Below are 15,905 nucleotides of genomic sequence, written 5' to 3'. Positions count from 1 at the left end.
AACTTGCACCCATACAGCACCACTGGGACAACCAAACATCAGTCATACCCATCTTTGCCCTCATAGACAAGGACCTCTCACTCCACACACTCATTTATGAATTCAAGATATTTGTCACTCACTCTACCTACAATTCACTTCATCTCACATAGTTGCATCAGCTAACATGTCTGATCCTTGGTGTTTTTTTTTTATCACACTCCACTTCCTACTAGTTCTCTCTACTTAACCAGCCTGTTTCTACACCCTACTAAACTTAACCCCTAAACTCCTAAACGTAGTATAAACTTATGAGGCAAACAACTTCTCTACACACATATATGTATATGCAACATAATTTCATGTCTGTATTTGAAGGCTGCCCACCAGACTGTGTGGCTGCCAAATTAACAGTGCACCTCTCAGGGTAACATGATAAAATTCTTTGTTTGGATTGCTCAACAAAAACACACAGATCGAAGGGGTGCAAATAAACAAGATACTGTTGATGTATAAGACATTCCTTTGTTCCTAATTCCCTGCTCCAATGTATTCATCAGCCTCCCAGAAGTATATATGTGTATGTCTATATCGGCCATTAGGCTGGGAAGTATTCTTTCTCCCCTATCCCTGGGGATAGGGGAGAAAGAATAATTCCTACGCATTCCTCACATGTCATAGAAGGCGACTAAAGGGGATGGGAGTGGGAGGCCAGAAACCCTCCCCTCCTTGTATTTTAACTTTCTAAAAGGGGAAACAGAAGAAGGAGTCACACGGGAAGTGCTCATCCTCCTCGAAGGCTTACATTGGGGTGCCTAAATGTGTGTGGATGTAACCAAGATGAGAAAAAAGGAGAGATAGGTAGTATGTTTGAGGAAAGGAACCTGGATGTTTTGGCTTTTAGTGAAACGAAGCTCAAGGGTAAAGGGGAAGAGTGCTTTGGGAATGTCTTGGGAGTAAAGTCAGGGGTTAGTGAGAGGACAAGAACAAGGGAAGGAGTAGCACTACTCCTGAAACAGGAGTTGTGGGAGTGTGTGATAGAGTGTAAGAAAGTAAATTCTAGATTGATATGGGTAAAACTGAAAGTTGATGGAGAGAGATGTATGATTATTGGTGCATATGCACTTGGGCATGAGAAGAAAGATCATTAGGCAAGTGTTTTGGGAGCAGCTGAATGAGTGTGTTAGTGGTTTTGATGCACAAGACCAGGTTATAGTGATGGGTGATTTGAATGCAAAGGTGAGTAATGTGGCATATGAGGGAATAATTGGTATACATGGGGTGTTCAATGTTGTAAATGGGAATGGTGAAGAGCTTGTAGATTTATGTGCTGAAAAAGGACTGGTGATCGGGAATACCTGGTTTAAAAAGAGAGATATACATAAGTATACGTATGTAAGTAGGAGAGATGGCCAGAGAGCATTATTGGATTACGTGTTAATTGATAGATGCGCGAAAGAGAGACTTTTGGATGTTAATGTGGTGAGAGGTGCAACTGGAGGGATGTCTGATCATTATCTTGTGGAGGCGAAGGTGAAGATTTGTAGGGGTTTTCAGAAAAGAAGAGAGAATGTTGGGGTGAAGAGAGTGGTGAGAGTAAGGGAGCTTGGGAAGGAGACTTGTGTGAGGAAGTACCAGGAGAGACTGAATACAGAATTGAAAAAGGTGAGAACAAAGGAGGTAAGGGGAGTGGGGGAGGAATGGGATGTATTTAGGGAAGCAGTGATGGCTTGTGCAAAAGATGCTTGTGGCATGAGAAGCGTAGGAGGTGGGTTGATTAGAAAGGGTAGTGAGTGGTGGGATGAAGAAGTAAGATTATTAGTGAAAGAGAGGAGAGAGGCATTTGGATGATTTTTGCAGGGAAAAAATGCAAATGAGTGGGAGATGTATAAAAGAAAGAGGCAGGAGGTCAAGAGAAAGGTGCAAGAGGTGAAAAAGAGGGCAAATGAAAGTTGGGGTGAGAGAGTATCATTAAATTTTAGGGAGAATAAATAGATGTTTGAGAAGGAGATAAATAAAGTGAGTAAGACAAGGGAGCAAATGGGAATTTCAGTGAAGGGGGCTAATGGGGAGGTGATAACAAGTAGTGGTGATGTGAGATGGAGTGAGTATTTTGAAGGTTTGTTGAATGTGTTTGATGATAGAGTGGCAGATATAGGGTGTTTTGGTCGAGGGGGTGTGCAAAGTAAGGAGGTTAGGGAAAATGATTTGGTAAATAGAGAAGAGGTAGTAAAAGCTTTATGGAAGATGAAAGCCAGCAAGGCAGCAGGTTTGGATGGTATTGCAGTGGAATTTATTAAAAAAGGGGGTGACTGTATTGTTGACTGGTTGGTAAGGTTATTTAATGTATGTATGATTCATGGTGAGGTGCCTGAGGATTGGCGGAATGCGTGCATAGTGCCATTGTACAAAGGCAAAGGGGATAAGAGTGAGTGCTCAAATCATAGAGGTATAAGTTTGTTGAGTATTCCTGGGAAATTATATGGGAAGGTATTGATTGAGAGGGTGAAGGTATGTACAGAGCATCAGATTGGGGAAGGGCAGTGTGGTTTCAGAAGTGGTAGAGGATGTGTGGATCAGGTGTTTGCTTTGAAAAATGTATGTGAGAAATACTTATAAAAGCAAATGGATTTGTATGTAGCATTTATGGATCTGGAGAAGGCATATGATTTAGTTGACAGAGAAGCAGTGAAAAGTTTTATCGAGGATGTATGGCATGTGTATGTGTAGGAAGAGAGGAAAGTGATTATGTGTACGTGTAGGAAGAGAGGAAAGTGATTGGTTCTCAGTGAATGTAGGTTTGCGGCAGGGGTGTGTGATGTCTCCATGGTTGTTTAATTTGTTTATGGATGGGGTTGTTAGTGAGGTGAATGCAAGAGTTTTGGAAAGAGGGGCAAGTATGCAGTCTGTTGTGGATGAGAGAGCTTGGGAAGTGAGTCAGTTGTTGTTCGCTGATGATACAGCACTGGTGGCTGATTCGTGTGAGAAACTGCAGAAGCTGGTGACTGAGTTTGGTAAAGTGTGTGAAAGAAGAAAGTTAAGAGTAAATGTGAATAAGAGCAAGGTTATTAGGTACAGTAGAGTTGAGGGTCAAGTCAATTGGGAGGTAAGTTTGAATGGAAAAAAACTGGAGGAAGTAAAGTGTTTTAGATATCTGGGAGTGGATCTGGGAGTGGATGGAACCATGGAAGCAGAATTGAATCATAGGGTGGGGGAGGAGGCGAAAGTTCTGGGAGCCTTGAAGAATGTTTGGAAGTCGAGAACATTATCTCGGAAACCTAAAATGGGTATGTTTGAAGGAATTGTGGTTCCAACAATGTTGTACGGTTGCAAGGCATGGGCTATGGATAGAGTTGTGCGCAGAAGGGTGGATGTGCTGGGAATGAGATGTTTGAGGACAATATGTGGAGTGAGGTGGTTTGATCGAGTAAGTAATGTAAGGGTAAGAGAGATGTGTGGAAATAAGGAGTGTGGTTGAGAGAGCAGAAGAGGGTGTTTTGTAATGGTTTGGTCACATGGAGAGAATGAGTGAGGAAAGATTGACCAAGAGGATATATGTGTCAGAGGTGGAGGGAACGAAGAGAAGTGGGAGACCAAATTGGAGGTGGAAACATGGAGTGAAAAAGATTTTGAGTGATCGGGGCCTGAACATGCAGGAGGGTGAAAGGCATGCAAGGAATAGAGTGAATTGGAAAGATGTGGTATACTGGGGTCGACGTGCTGTCAATGGATTGAACCAGGGCATGTGAAGCGTCTGGGGTAAACCATGGAAAGTTCTGTGGGGCCCGGATGTGGAAAGGGAGCTGTGGTTTCGGTGCATTATTACATAACAGCTACAGACTGAGTGTGAATGAATGGGGCCTTTGTTGTCTTTTCCTAGCGCTACCTCGCACACATGAGGGGGGAGGGGGTTGTTATTCCATGTGTGGCGAGGTGGCGATGGGAATAAATAAAGGCAGACAGTATGAATTATGTACATGTGTATATATGTATATGTCTGTGTGTGGATATATATGTGTACAATGAGATGTATAGGTATGTATATTTGCGTGTGTGGACGTGTATGTATATACATGTGTATGTGGGTGGGTTGGGCCATTCTTTCGTCGGTTTCCTTGCGCTATCTCGCTAACGTGGGAGACAGCGACAAAGCAAAATAAATATAAATAAATGTGTATATCAGAATGTAAGAGAGAAGAAAGGAAGACAAGATGAGGTATTACGTTATGACTAATAATTATAAATTACCTCGGGGTATTCGAGAACTGGTTTGTTCATTTTTTCATTGCTTTGATATCATTTGTTTTACTGTTTACTTCTTTAATAATAAATTTCAGATGATCATATTCCCGTGTTTCATATTTACCTCTCTAATGTTAAATAAAAAATGATTTTTATTCCTATGTTTCAATGTCTCATTATTACGTAATCAATTATGTATCATGTACACACCCAGCAGAATCACTGTGGGAATAAATTTCATTCACAGATTCACTGCCTCATCTGTCAGTCATAAATACTACACTAATTAAAAATGGATGGTGTGGATGTGTTTTGGTAAGTGTGGTTTGGAGAATCCAGATGAAAACAGGGGAAAATGTAAATACATGATGCAAACTAAACATCAGCATATCATTCTAAACATCCTCCATTTGCTGTTATGTAAAAATATTTTTTTTTCAGGTTTGAATGAATTTTATGGTTTGCAAATAAATGAAAATAGTTACTTTTGCAATAAAAAGGAACAAATTAATCAACTCAAATTATAAACAAAGAAAAAGAATTATAAAAAAAAATGGGATGGCAGTCCACATCACATGTACCTAGAACCTGACAGCATAAGAAAAACTTTAGATCAAACCTGAACATCCCAACTTCTGAGTTTTTAAGACAGGGAAAGGGAATTAAGCACAAAAGATTAAGAGGTCAATAACCCTGCTTTCATTCACATTAACTTTCAATTTCTTCCTTTCATGAATTCTCTCATATTTAGACACCAGCTTTGGCAGTTTCTCATCCACGTCTGACACCATACCACCTCATCACCACCAAAAAGTAATCAAACATCCCATATGATGCCTCTCTCTCAGTAAATTCCCATCCAACTGTTTCTCCTCCACAAACTCCTTGCTCTGTTCCATCTTTTGAAGCATTAAAGGAGAGGACAATATTTAGCCATCCACTGCCATCTCTCTAAGTCACCTTCTACAACATGCAAGGAATATGTGAGCAGCATTCTTTCTCCCCTATCCCCATGTATAACAAATATGTACTTGTATATGCATTTTTTCTACATCAGGTATTCCTACTCAAAAGTCCTTTGTTTGACACACAAATTACGAGAAGTTCACTATTTTCATTTACATTAGGTACCCCATCCCTAAATCATACCCCAAAATGCCATATCACCCACTCTCACATCCAAAGCCCCTGCCAATAATACTTGATCCCTTGCACCAAAATTGCTGACATATTCAATTAGTTCCCCCTAAGACACTCATCTTTCTCCCTCACTCCTCTCATTACCAAGCGCATAAGCACTGGCAATCACCCACCTCTCGTTCTCCAAGTGTATAGGCACTGATGATCAACTTCTTTTAATCTACCTTCCTTCTCAACTACATAAGTCTGGAAATGACTTCCTTATTATTCTTAAGCATATGCCCACAACTCTTTCAGAAGTGTCACCACCCCCACTTCTTTGCTCTTACATTCACAAAGCCTAAACTTTACACCAAAGAGGTTCCAAATATATTTTCTTTTTACTTAAACAAATTGAGTTCATTTGTAATGTTTACACACCTTGCATTTTTCTCATCTATACACTGTGGAGCTATCATACAGAGTAAGAAACCCAAATGTGCGAAATATTTCTTTTTCTATGAAGCCTAAACACACAAATAAATTTTTTTTCTATGGTACACAAATATGAATTGTACCATCACTTACAATCATATTTCCTACAAACATTTAAGTATAAAAAGAAGCTTATAAAAGATATACTTTTACATATTCACTCCCACAATACCTCTGTACTTCATAACCTTCCTCACTAACAAGTAATACAGACCGAAGGGTAAGATAAAACTGTCTTCAGCGGGTATTTCTCTAGTCACAACTCACTACAGGGTATGTTAATAATCCAAAACATAAGTGGTCATTTTCCAAAGCTAGTTCCAGTGGAAAGCTGTTAATGCCAGAACTCAACTATGTAAATATTGGTATGAATGTAGACAACAAAATAAAATGTGACCCACTGGTAATGACTGGCCAGTAAATGACCAATCCCATCTTAATAACCATCACACAGAATATATCTTAATAACCATCACACAGAATATACGACAAGGTTGTATGCATTAAAGTAGAAAGGATTAAAGACCCTAATGTCTCCATTAAAAAAATCCCATTATCAATAAAAGTGTAAAAATACTTAACTACATGACCACATTACTATGTACTCTTGAAATCCGGCAGAACACTAAGACTGCCATTATGCAGCAGTGCTGCACGATATCTTCCCTTCCTATAAAATCCCAGCATCTGGTAAAATACATAAATGTAATCTCAATACCTGTCTATATATATGTCAAAATGTCATCAACACATAGAGTGCATTAAGTGTATAATTCGAACATGTCAACAGTGGAATTTGTTCGGGAAGGATAATATATTAACATATACCTCTCAGTATCAGTAATTCATCTACATAGCATCATTAAGCTTCTGAATGGAAAGATATATATATATATATATATATATATATATATATATATATATATATATATATATATATATATATATATATGGCGATGGGGACTACCCTTGTTGGTTGTAAGTTTTGCTGGCTAGACTCACCAAAAACCCCTATGGCTTCACCTAACCTGGTCTCACCTGAAGATATGTTTAGTACAAGCACCCAAACACTTTTCTGACTTCGAAGCCGCTTATCCACTGTGGCAATAAAATCATGCAAAATTCCAACTCAACGGTATTACATTAAAACAATAAGAATACTAACATTATCTCCAAGGAAGCTATTACCACCAGGCACGGATGAAACAGTTTTATAATCCATTAGACAAGCGAGTATGAAAAAGACCTTTCAGGATAGCCAAGCCGAAGTCTTGTGACAACAATGAGCGTCCCACCAGCTGGTCTGATGCCGATACTAAGACCCGCAACTACGACACGTCAGTCTGACATCAATACTTCCAACTCTAAAACATAGATGGCGTTAAGTAGTAAAATAATAGTTTAAAAAAGAATTCAGACGATGAGGATTAAATGTACATTTAGTTGAGGAATGCCCAAGGAATAAAGCTTTCTTGATAACTCCAAACTAGAAACATTTTCAAACCAAATTCTGATTATAGAGGGAAGACAAAAATTTTCCTCTAGATATGAAGCCAAATGAATATACATTATGAATCGTCGCCAATAATGCAAGATTCCTCTTTGGCCGTCAAAGAGCGTTAGTTACATTACGAATAAGAATTAGGGGATGTAGTTAGATAAAAGCAGTCTATTACGCTACAAAATTATCTTTAGAAACTGGCTATCTTTGGAAGTTCATCAAACCCTTTGCGTTTAACAAGTGTAAGGCTATCAATTATCCTGAACAAGACATGCCTATTGTTCTTATACAATATTGTATCTTCTCTTCCTGACAGTCATATTCCCACATTATCTTTCTTCTCGAGGCATTTCCATCTTCAGCCAAACGGTAACTTTCACCTACCATACCAGTCGCGTTCCCCTCTATGGCCAAAGTTTCTGTTTTCCATTCAGCCTTATAAATATATATATATATATATATATATATATATATATATATATATATATATATATATATATATATATATATATATATAACAATCCACAGACATGAACTTTCCATCACACATCTGAAAACACGCAATTCACGTAATTCCATGTATAGATTTGCAATTACATTCTTTTATCACGTCTTATGTTGCGACTAACGAGGCAGGAGGGGTACAAACATTTCCTCTCCTTTGGTACTCAACTAACGAAAGACAGGAGGAGAAGGAGCCACGAAAGATATACTGTCTTCAGAGAGCGAAAATTGGATATTCTGGCTACGAATGAATTAGATTTGAAGGAGAAGGTGGAAGAATCGTTCGGGAACGTCAAAGGAAAGGGGTGAGGTCTAGGTTTAGTGAAAATATGCACGAAAAATGAGGTGGAACACCTTTAAAACGAGCTGTGGGACTGTGAATGAGTGGAAAGTATGTTCGAGATTGCTGTGAGTTAAAATCAGAGGTATTTTGATGAATTTTGATGCCCTGAAGTTGGCCCACCTTCTTGGAACGGGGAAGGGGCATTTTTAGGGCTCAAACCATTGGGACCTGGGACAAACTAAGGAAAGTCAGAATATCTCATTCCTAAGGTCTGCCAGGCTACTGCGCTCTGGAGTATTTCAAAGTTGGATCTTTCCATTTTCAGGGCCGGCAAAATATTGGGCCTAGGATTGATAATTCAAGGAATATAGGATTTCATTTTCATGGTATACGAATTGCTTCATTTCTTATCTATAGGTATGACATTCAATTAACTTTTTAACGGAAACTTGCATACTTTTGTCTTGACAGTTATGTGATATGTTCCCAAGCATTATTGCCGACATGGTAATTCTTTATTTCCTTGTTTCGCTACTCTAATAGTAAGTTAAATGCTATTAATATGATGACACACACATAGAGATACTTCATTGGATGTCAAATTTTACTGCTTTGCCCTAGATAGCTGTCTTTTCTTTCTACCTCACCCACACTTGGACTACAGGTATTTTGTCCTTAAAAATAGTCTCCCCTTGTCACATATAACACTTGACAACACTTACTGACAAAATCCTTCTTCCTAACTCCCTAGATTTTTCTGCAGTGAGCGGTAAGCACTAGCGCTGCCTTTTAGCATGATAATAGGAACGATAGATAGAAGTAGGTAGAAAGTAGGTAGAAACATTAGACAAAGGCATTAGGTACACGTAATACGTAGGAACATTATTAGCTGGGAGCCCTGGGTAGTAGTAGGTTGGAGCATTATGTAGACACATTTGGTGATAGCAGGTGGTGGGAACATAAGTAGACACATTAGGTAATAGTTAGCGGGAAAGTTAAGAGCCAAAAAACACAGTGCTATTGTTGGTCCATGACAGTGGCCTATTAAAAGTGTAAGACACTAAAGGGTAAGTGGCACTGGAGTTCACCAGTTATGGAGACTTTTGCCAAGGCCATCCACTCGAAGGTGATCCGAGAGGGAATGGGCTTCTCATATATAGAGATAGATGAATAAAGTATCTGCAAATTACAGGGTGAACAAGACGTTACTGAAGGAAGTTAATAAGGTGAAAAAAACAAAAGGACAGACAGTAACATCAGTGAAGGGGGCAGATGTGGAAGTAGTAATGGTTAGTGAAGAGCGAGCATTTTGAAGGTTAGTTGGACGTGGCAGAAGGGGTTTTGGTTCAGGGTAGTATGTGGAGTCATGGTAAGTCGCTTGGTGAAGACAAGAGGCGGTGAAAGCCTTGTGTAGGATGAAATATGACAAAGCAACTGAAGTACATGGCATAGCAATTGAATTTCTTAAGAAAGTAGATATTGTTAATTGTCCATCACGACTTTCAATCCAAATATAAAGGCAAGGGGGTTAAAGGTGAGTAATCAAACTACAGAGGTTTAAAATTTGTCGAATGTGCCAGATAAGTTGCAAGGTAGAGTGGTGATTGAGAGGGATAAAGACATGTATAGAGCATCAGACTTAGGAGGAACAAAGTGGTCGGAGTAGTAAAGATAAATGGATCAAGTGTTAGTTTTTAAGGAGATTCAAAGGGATTTGTAAGCAGCAGTTATTGATCTGGATAAAGCATATGATTGGGTTAAGAGAGATGCCTTGTAGAAGATCTTAAGAATATATGGTGTAAAATCTGCTATAAACAGAGTTCTTCGCAAGGCATGTGTACAGAAGGAAGAGAGGAGAGTGAGAGGTTCCAAGGGAAGGTTGGTTGCAGGGGTATGTGATGTCACCATGGCTATTTAATTTGTTTATGAATTGGGTAGCGGTGAAAGTAAATGCAAATCTTGTAGAAAGGGGAGTGTATGCAGTGTGTAGGGGATGATGGGGCTTACGAAGTGTCATGTTGCTGGCTAATGACACAGCACTGGTGGCATATCCAAGTGAAAACTATAGAAGCTGGTGACTGAGTTTGGAGGGTATGTGAAAGGAGAAAGTTAAGGGTACATATGAATAAAAGTAAGGTTATTATGTTTAGCATGGTAAAGGGACAGGTTAATTGGGGTGCGAGTTTGAATGGGGAAAATTTGGAGAGTGAAGTGTTTTAGATACCTGGGAGCGAACATGGCAAAGAATGGAAACTTGTTATTGGAAGCGAGTCATAGGGTAGGCGAGATGATGCAGGTTCTGGGAACGTTGTGGAAAGGGCCAAAGCCATCATGTGCATCTGGTGGTAGCATGTTTACTGTCATTTAAGCCCACACGCTCAGCTAAGGCAAAAGTGTTTTCTCTTAATGTGTTCTGCCTATTAATAATGATCAAGTGTTCACTGTGGAACAGCCATAAGGATTACAAATCATAGGAAGATAATCTTAACGTTCAATCTGTGATGAAAGGAAACATGCAGAATGAGTATCAAGTGACTGCATGAGAAGTCAGCATGGCAAGAATGGTCATCCGGACTTTTTGCATGTGGCCATCCATCATCAGTTAGCGCAACACTCAGTCATGGTTGTGACTGGGGTATTTCAATTAGAATAAAGAATATATGGATAACATTATCAGATACTAGTTTGAAAGCATGGTGCCACACCCAAATACCACAAACCAGAAACGCTTGTGTGCTTACAGCATCTTACCTTAAGCTTTCCTCTTTCCTGCATATATATATATATATATATATATATATATATATATATATATATATATATATATATATATATATATATATATATATATATATATATAATGACTTGCAAGTCTTCTATCTCATTCATGTGTCTCCACCTATGACATGATTATACACGAGTGCACTTGGGAATTGATTGCTGTTTCCTGAGTTTGCCACATTCGTTCACACTCAGTCTCTAGCTGTCATGTATAATGCACATACATGTACATATTCATATTTATAAATTCTTATTCATTTATCATACTTGATCGCCATTTCCCACGTCATAAGTAGTTCCAGGAAACAGATGAAAAAAGATCTATCCACTCATATATATATATATATATATATATATATATATATATATATATATATATATATATATATATATATATATATAAACACACATACATGTACATATACATAACATATATCAACATATACATAAATACATACACATACATTTTTTCATACATATTTGCCATTTCCCTCTATCCCCATGGTTATAAACATATACATATTCATACTTGCTTGCCTTCATCCTTTCCCAGCACCACCCCACCCAAAGGAATCAGCATGACCACCGTGTGTCAGCAAGGTAGCACCAGAAAACACACGAAAAAAGGCCACACCTATTCACACTCAGTCTCTAGCAAGGTAGCGCAAGGAAACAGACGAGGAGTGGCCCAACCCACCCACATACACATGTATACATAAACACCCATACATTCACATATACATTTCAATGTATACTTATATAAACATGTACATATTTATACTTGCTGCCTTCATCCATTCCAGTTGCCACCCTGCCACATATGAAATAGCTTCCTACCACCCCCCCATTGAGGTAGCGCCAGGAAGAGACAAAAAGGGCCACATTCATTCACACTCAGTCTCTAGCTGTCATGTGTAGTGCACCAAAACCACAGCTCCCTTTCCACATCCAGGCCCCACAGACCTTTCCATGGTTTACCCCAGATGCTTCACATGTTCTGGTTCAATCCATTGACAGCATATCAACCCCGGTATATCACATCGTTCCAATTCTTTCTATTCCTTGCACACCTTTCACCCTCCTAAATGTTCAGGCCCCGATCGCTCAAAATCTTTTTCACTAGTGATCTTCCCACTTCCAATTTGGTCTCCCACTTCTCTCCACCTCTGACACCTTTGTCAATCTTTCCTCACTCATTCTCTCCATTATCCAAACCATTACAACACACCCTCTTCTGCACTCTCCGCCACATTCTTTTTATTATCACATATCTCTCTTACCCTTTCATTACTTACTCGATCAAACCACCTCACACCACACATTGTCCTCAAACATTTTATTTCCAACACATCCACTCACCTCCGCACAACCCTATCTATAGCCCATGCCTCACAACCATATAACATTGTTGGAACCACTATTCCTTCAAATATACCCATTTTTGCTCTCTGAGTTAACGTTCTTGCCTTACACATATCATTCAACGCTCCCAGAACCTTCGCCCCCTCCCCCACCCTGTGACTTACTTCTGCTTCCATGGTTACATCCGCTGTTAAGTTCACTCCCAGATATTTAAAACACTTCACTTCCTCCAGTTTTTCTCCATTCTAACTTACCCCCAATTAACTTGTCCCTGAACCCTACTGAATCTAATAACGTTGCTCTTATTCACATTTACTCTCAATTTTTTTCACACACTTTACCAAACCCAGTCACCAACTTCTGCAGTTTCTCACCCGAATCAGCCACCAGCGCTGTATCATTAGCAAACAATGACTGACTCACTTCCCAAGCCCTCTCATCCAAAACAAACTACATACTTGCCCTTCCCTCCAAAAATTCTTGCATTCACCTTCCTAACAACCCCATCCATAAACAAAATAAACAACCATGGAGACATCATGCACCCCTGTCGTAAACCAACATTCACAGGGAAACAATCATTTTCCTCTCTTCCTACTCGTTCACATGCCTTACATCCTTGGTAAAAACATTTCACTGCTTCTAGCAACTTACCTCCTACATCATATACTCTTAAAAATTTCCACAAAGCATCCCTATCAACTCTATCATATGCCTTCTCCAGATCCATAAATGCTACAAACAAATCCATCTGTTTTTCAAAGTATTTCTCGCATACATTCTTCTAAGCAAACACCTGATCCACACATCCTCTACCACCTCTGAAACCACACTGCTCTTCCCCAATCTGATGCTCTGAACATGCCTTTACTCTCTCAATCAACACCCTCTCATATAATTTTCCAGGAATACTCAACAAACTTTTGCCTCTGTAATTTGAACCCTCACCTGTATCCCCTTTGCCTTTGTACAGTGGCACTATGAATGCATTCTGCCAATCCTCAGGCTTCACTATGACCCATACATACACTGAATATCCTTACCAACCAGTCAACAGTCATCCCCTTTTTTAATAAAAATCACTGCAATACCATCCAAACCTGCCACCTTGCCAGCTTTCATCTTCCACAAAGCTTTCACTACCTCTTCTCTGTTTACCAAAACATTCTCCCTGACCCTCTCACTTCACACACCACCCTGACCAAAACACCCTATATCTGCCACTCTATCATCAACTACATTCAACAAACCTTCAAAATACTCACACCACCTCCTCACTTCACGACCAGTTGTTATTACCTCCCCATTTGCCCCTTCACTGATGTTCCCATTTGTTCTCTTGTCTTATGCACTTTACTCATCTCCTTCCAAAACTTATTTTTATTCTTCCTAAAATTTAATGATACTCTCTCAACCTAACTCATTTGCCCTCTTTTTCACCTCTTGCACCTTTTGCTTGACCTCCTGCTGCTTTCTTTTATACATCTCCCAGTCACTTGCACTACTTCTCTTCAAAAACTGTCCAAATACCTCTATCTTCTCTTTAAATAACAATCTTACTTGTTCATCCCACCACTCACTACCCTTTCTAATCAGCCCATCTCCCACCTTTCTCATGCCACAAGCACCTTTAGCCCAAGCCATAATTGCTTCCCTAAATATATCCCATTCCTCCCCATGCCCCTTACATCATTTGCTCTCACTTTTTACCATTCTGCACTCAATCTCTCCTGGTACTTCCTTACACAAGTCTCCTTTCCAAGCTCACTTACTCTCACCACTCTCTTCTTTTCCGAAAACCTCTACATATCTTCACTTTCACCTCTACAAGATAGTGATCAGACATCCCTCCAGCTGCCGCTGTCAGCACATTAACATCCAAAAGTCTCTCTTTTACAAGCTTATCAATTAACACGTAATCCAATAACACCCTCTGGCCATCTCTCCTACTCACATTCGTATACTTATGTATTCCCAATCACCAGTCCTTTTCCAGCACACGAATCCACAAGCTCTTCACCATTTCCATTTACAACACTGAACACCCCATGTACACTAATTATACCCTCAACTGCCACATTACTCACCTTTGCATTTAAATCACCCATCACTATGATCCAGCCTCGTGCATCAAAGCTGCTAACACACTCACTCAGCTGCTCCCAAAATACTTGCTTCTCATGATCTTTCTTCTCATGACCAGGTGCATAGGCACCAATAATCGCCCATCTCTCTCCATGCACTTTGTTTTACCCATATCAATCTAGTTTACTTTCTTACACTCCAACACATACTCCCACAACTCCTGCTTCAGGAGTGCTACCAAATATCCACAGCAGAAAGGAGAAAGATAACATTATATTTCATTATTATTCATTCATCATTTAGTTATCTTATCATACTTTGTTGCTGTCTCCCGCGTCAGCGAGGTAGTGCAAGAAAACAGAGGAAAAAATGGCCCAACCCACCCACATACACATGTATATACATAAACACCCACACACGCACATATATATACCTATACATTTCAACTTATACATACATATACATATATACACATGTACATATTCATACTTGCTGCTTTCATCCATTCTTATCACCACCCCGCCACACATGAAATGGCACCTCCTCCCCCAGCATGCACATGAGGTAGTGTTAGGAAACGATAACAAAGGCCACATTCGTTCACACTTAGTCTCTAGCTGTCACGTGTAATGCACTGAAACCACAGCTCCCTTTCCACATCCAAGCCCCACAAAATTTCCATGGTTTACCCCAGACACTTCACATGCCCTGGTTCAATCCATTGACAGCATGTCGACTCCGGTATAGCACATCGTTCCAATTCACTCTATTCCTTGCATGCCTTTCACCCTTCTCTATGATCGGGCGCCTACTGCTCAAAATCTTTTTCACTCCTTCCACCTCCAATCTGGCCTCCTATTTCTCGTTCTCTCCATCTCTGACACACATATATCCTTTGTCAATCTTTCATTCCCTCCATCTCTGACACACATATATCCTTTGTCAATCTTTCCTCACTCATTCTCTCCATGTGACCAAACCATTTCAACACACCCTCTTCTGCTCTCTTAACCACACTCTTTTTATTACCACACATCTCTTACCCTTTCATTACTTTCTCGATCAAACCATCTCACACCACATATTGTCCTCAAACATCTCATTTCCAACACATCCATCCTCTTCCGCACAACCCTATCTATAGCCCATGCCTCGCGATCATATAATATTGTTGGAACCACTATTCCTTCAGACATACCCATTTTTGCTCTCCAAGATAACATTCTCACCTTCCACACATTCTTCAACTCTCCCAAAACCTTTGACCCCTCCCCCAACCTGTGACTCACTTTCGCTTCCATGGTTACATCCGCTGCTAAATCCACTCCCAGATATTTAAAACACTTCACTTCCTCCAGTTTTTCTCCATTCAAACTTACCTCCCAATTGACTTGTCCCCAACCCTACTGAACCTAATAACCTTGCTATTATTCACATTTACTCTTGGCTTTCCTCTTTCATACACTTTACCAAACTCAGTCACCAGATTCTGCAGTTTCTCACCCAAATCAGCCTCCAGCACTGTATCATCAGCGAACAACAACTGACTCGCTC

This window comes from Panulirus ornatus, chromosome 17 (genome assembly GCF_036320965.1).
Source record: "Panulirus ornatus isolate Po-2019 chromosome 17, ASM3632096v1, whole genome shotgun sequence".
NCBI lineage: Eukaryota > Metazoa > Arthropoda > Malacostraca > Decapoda > Palinuridae > Panulirus > Panulirus ornatus.
Note: the sequence above shows the minus strand (reverse complement) of the source record.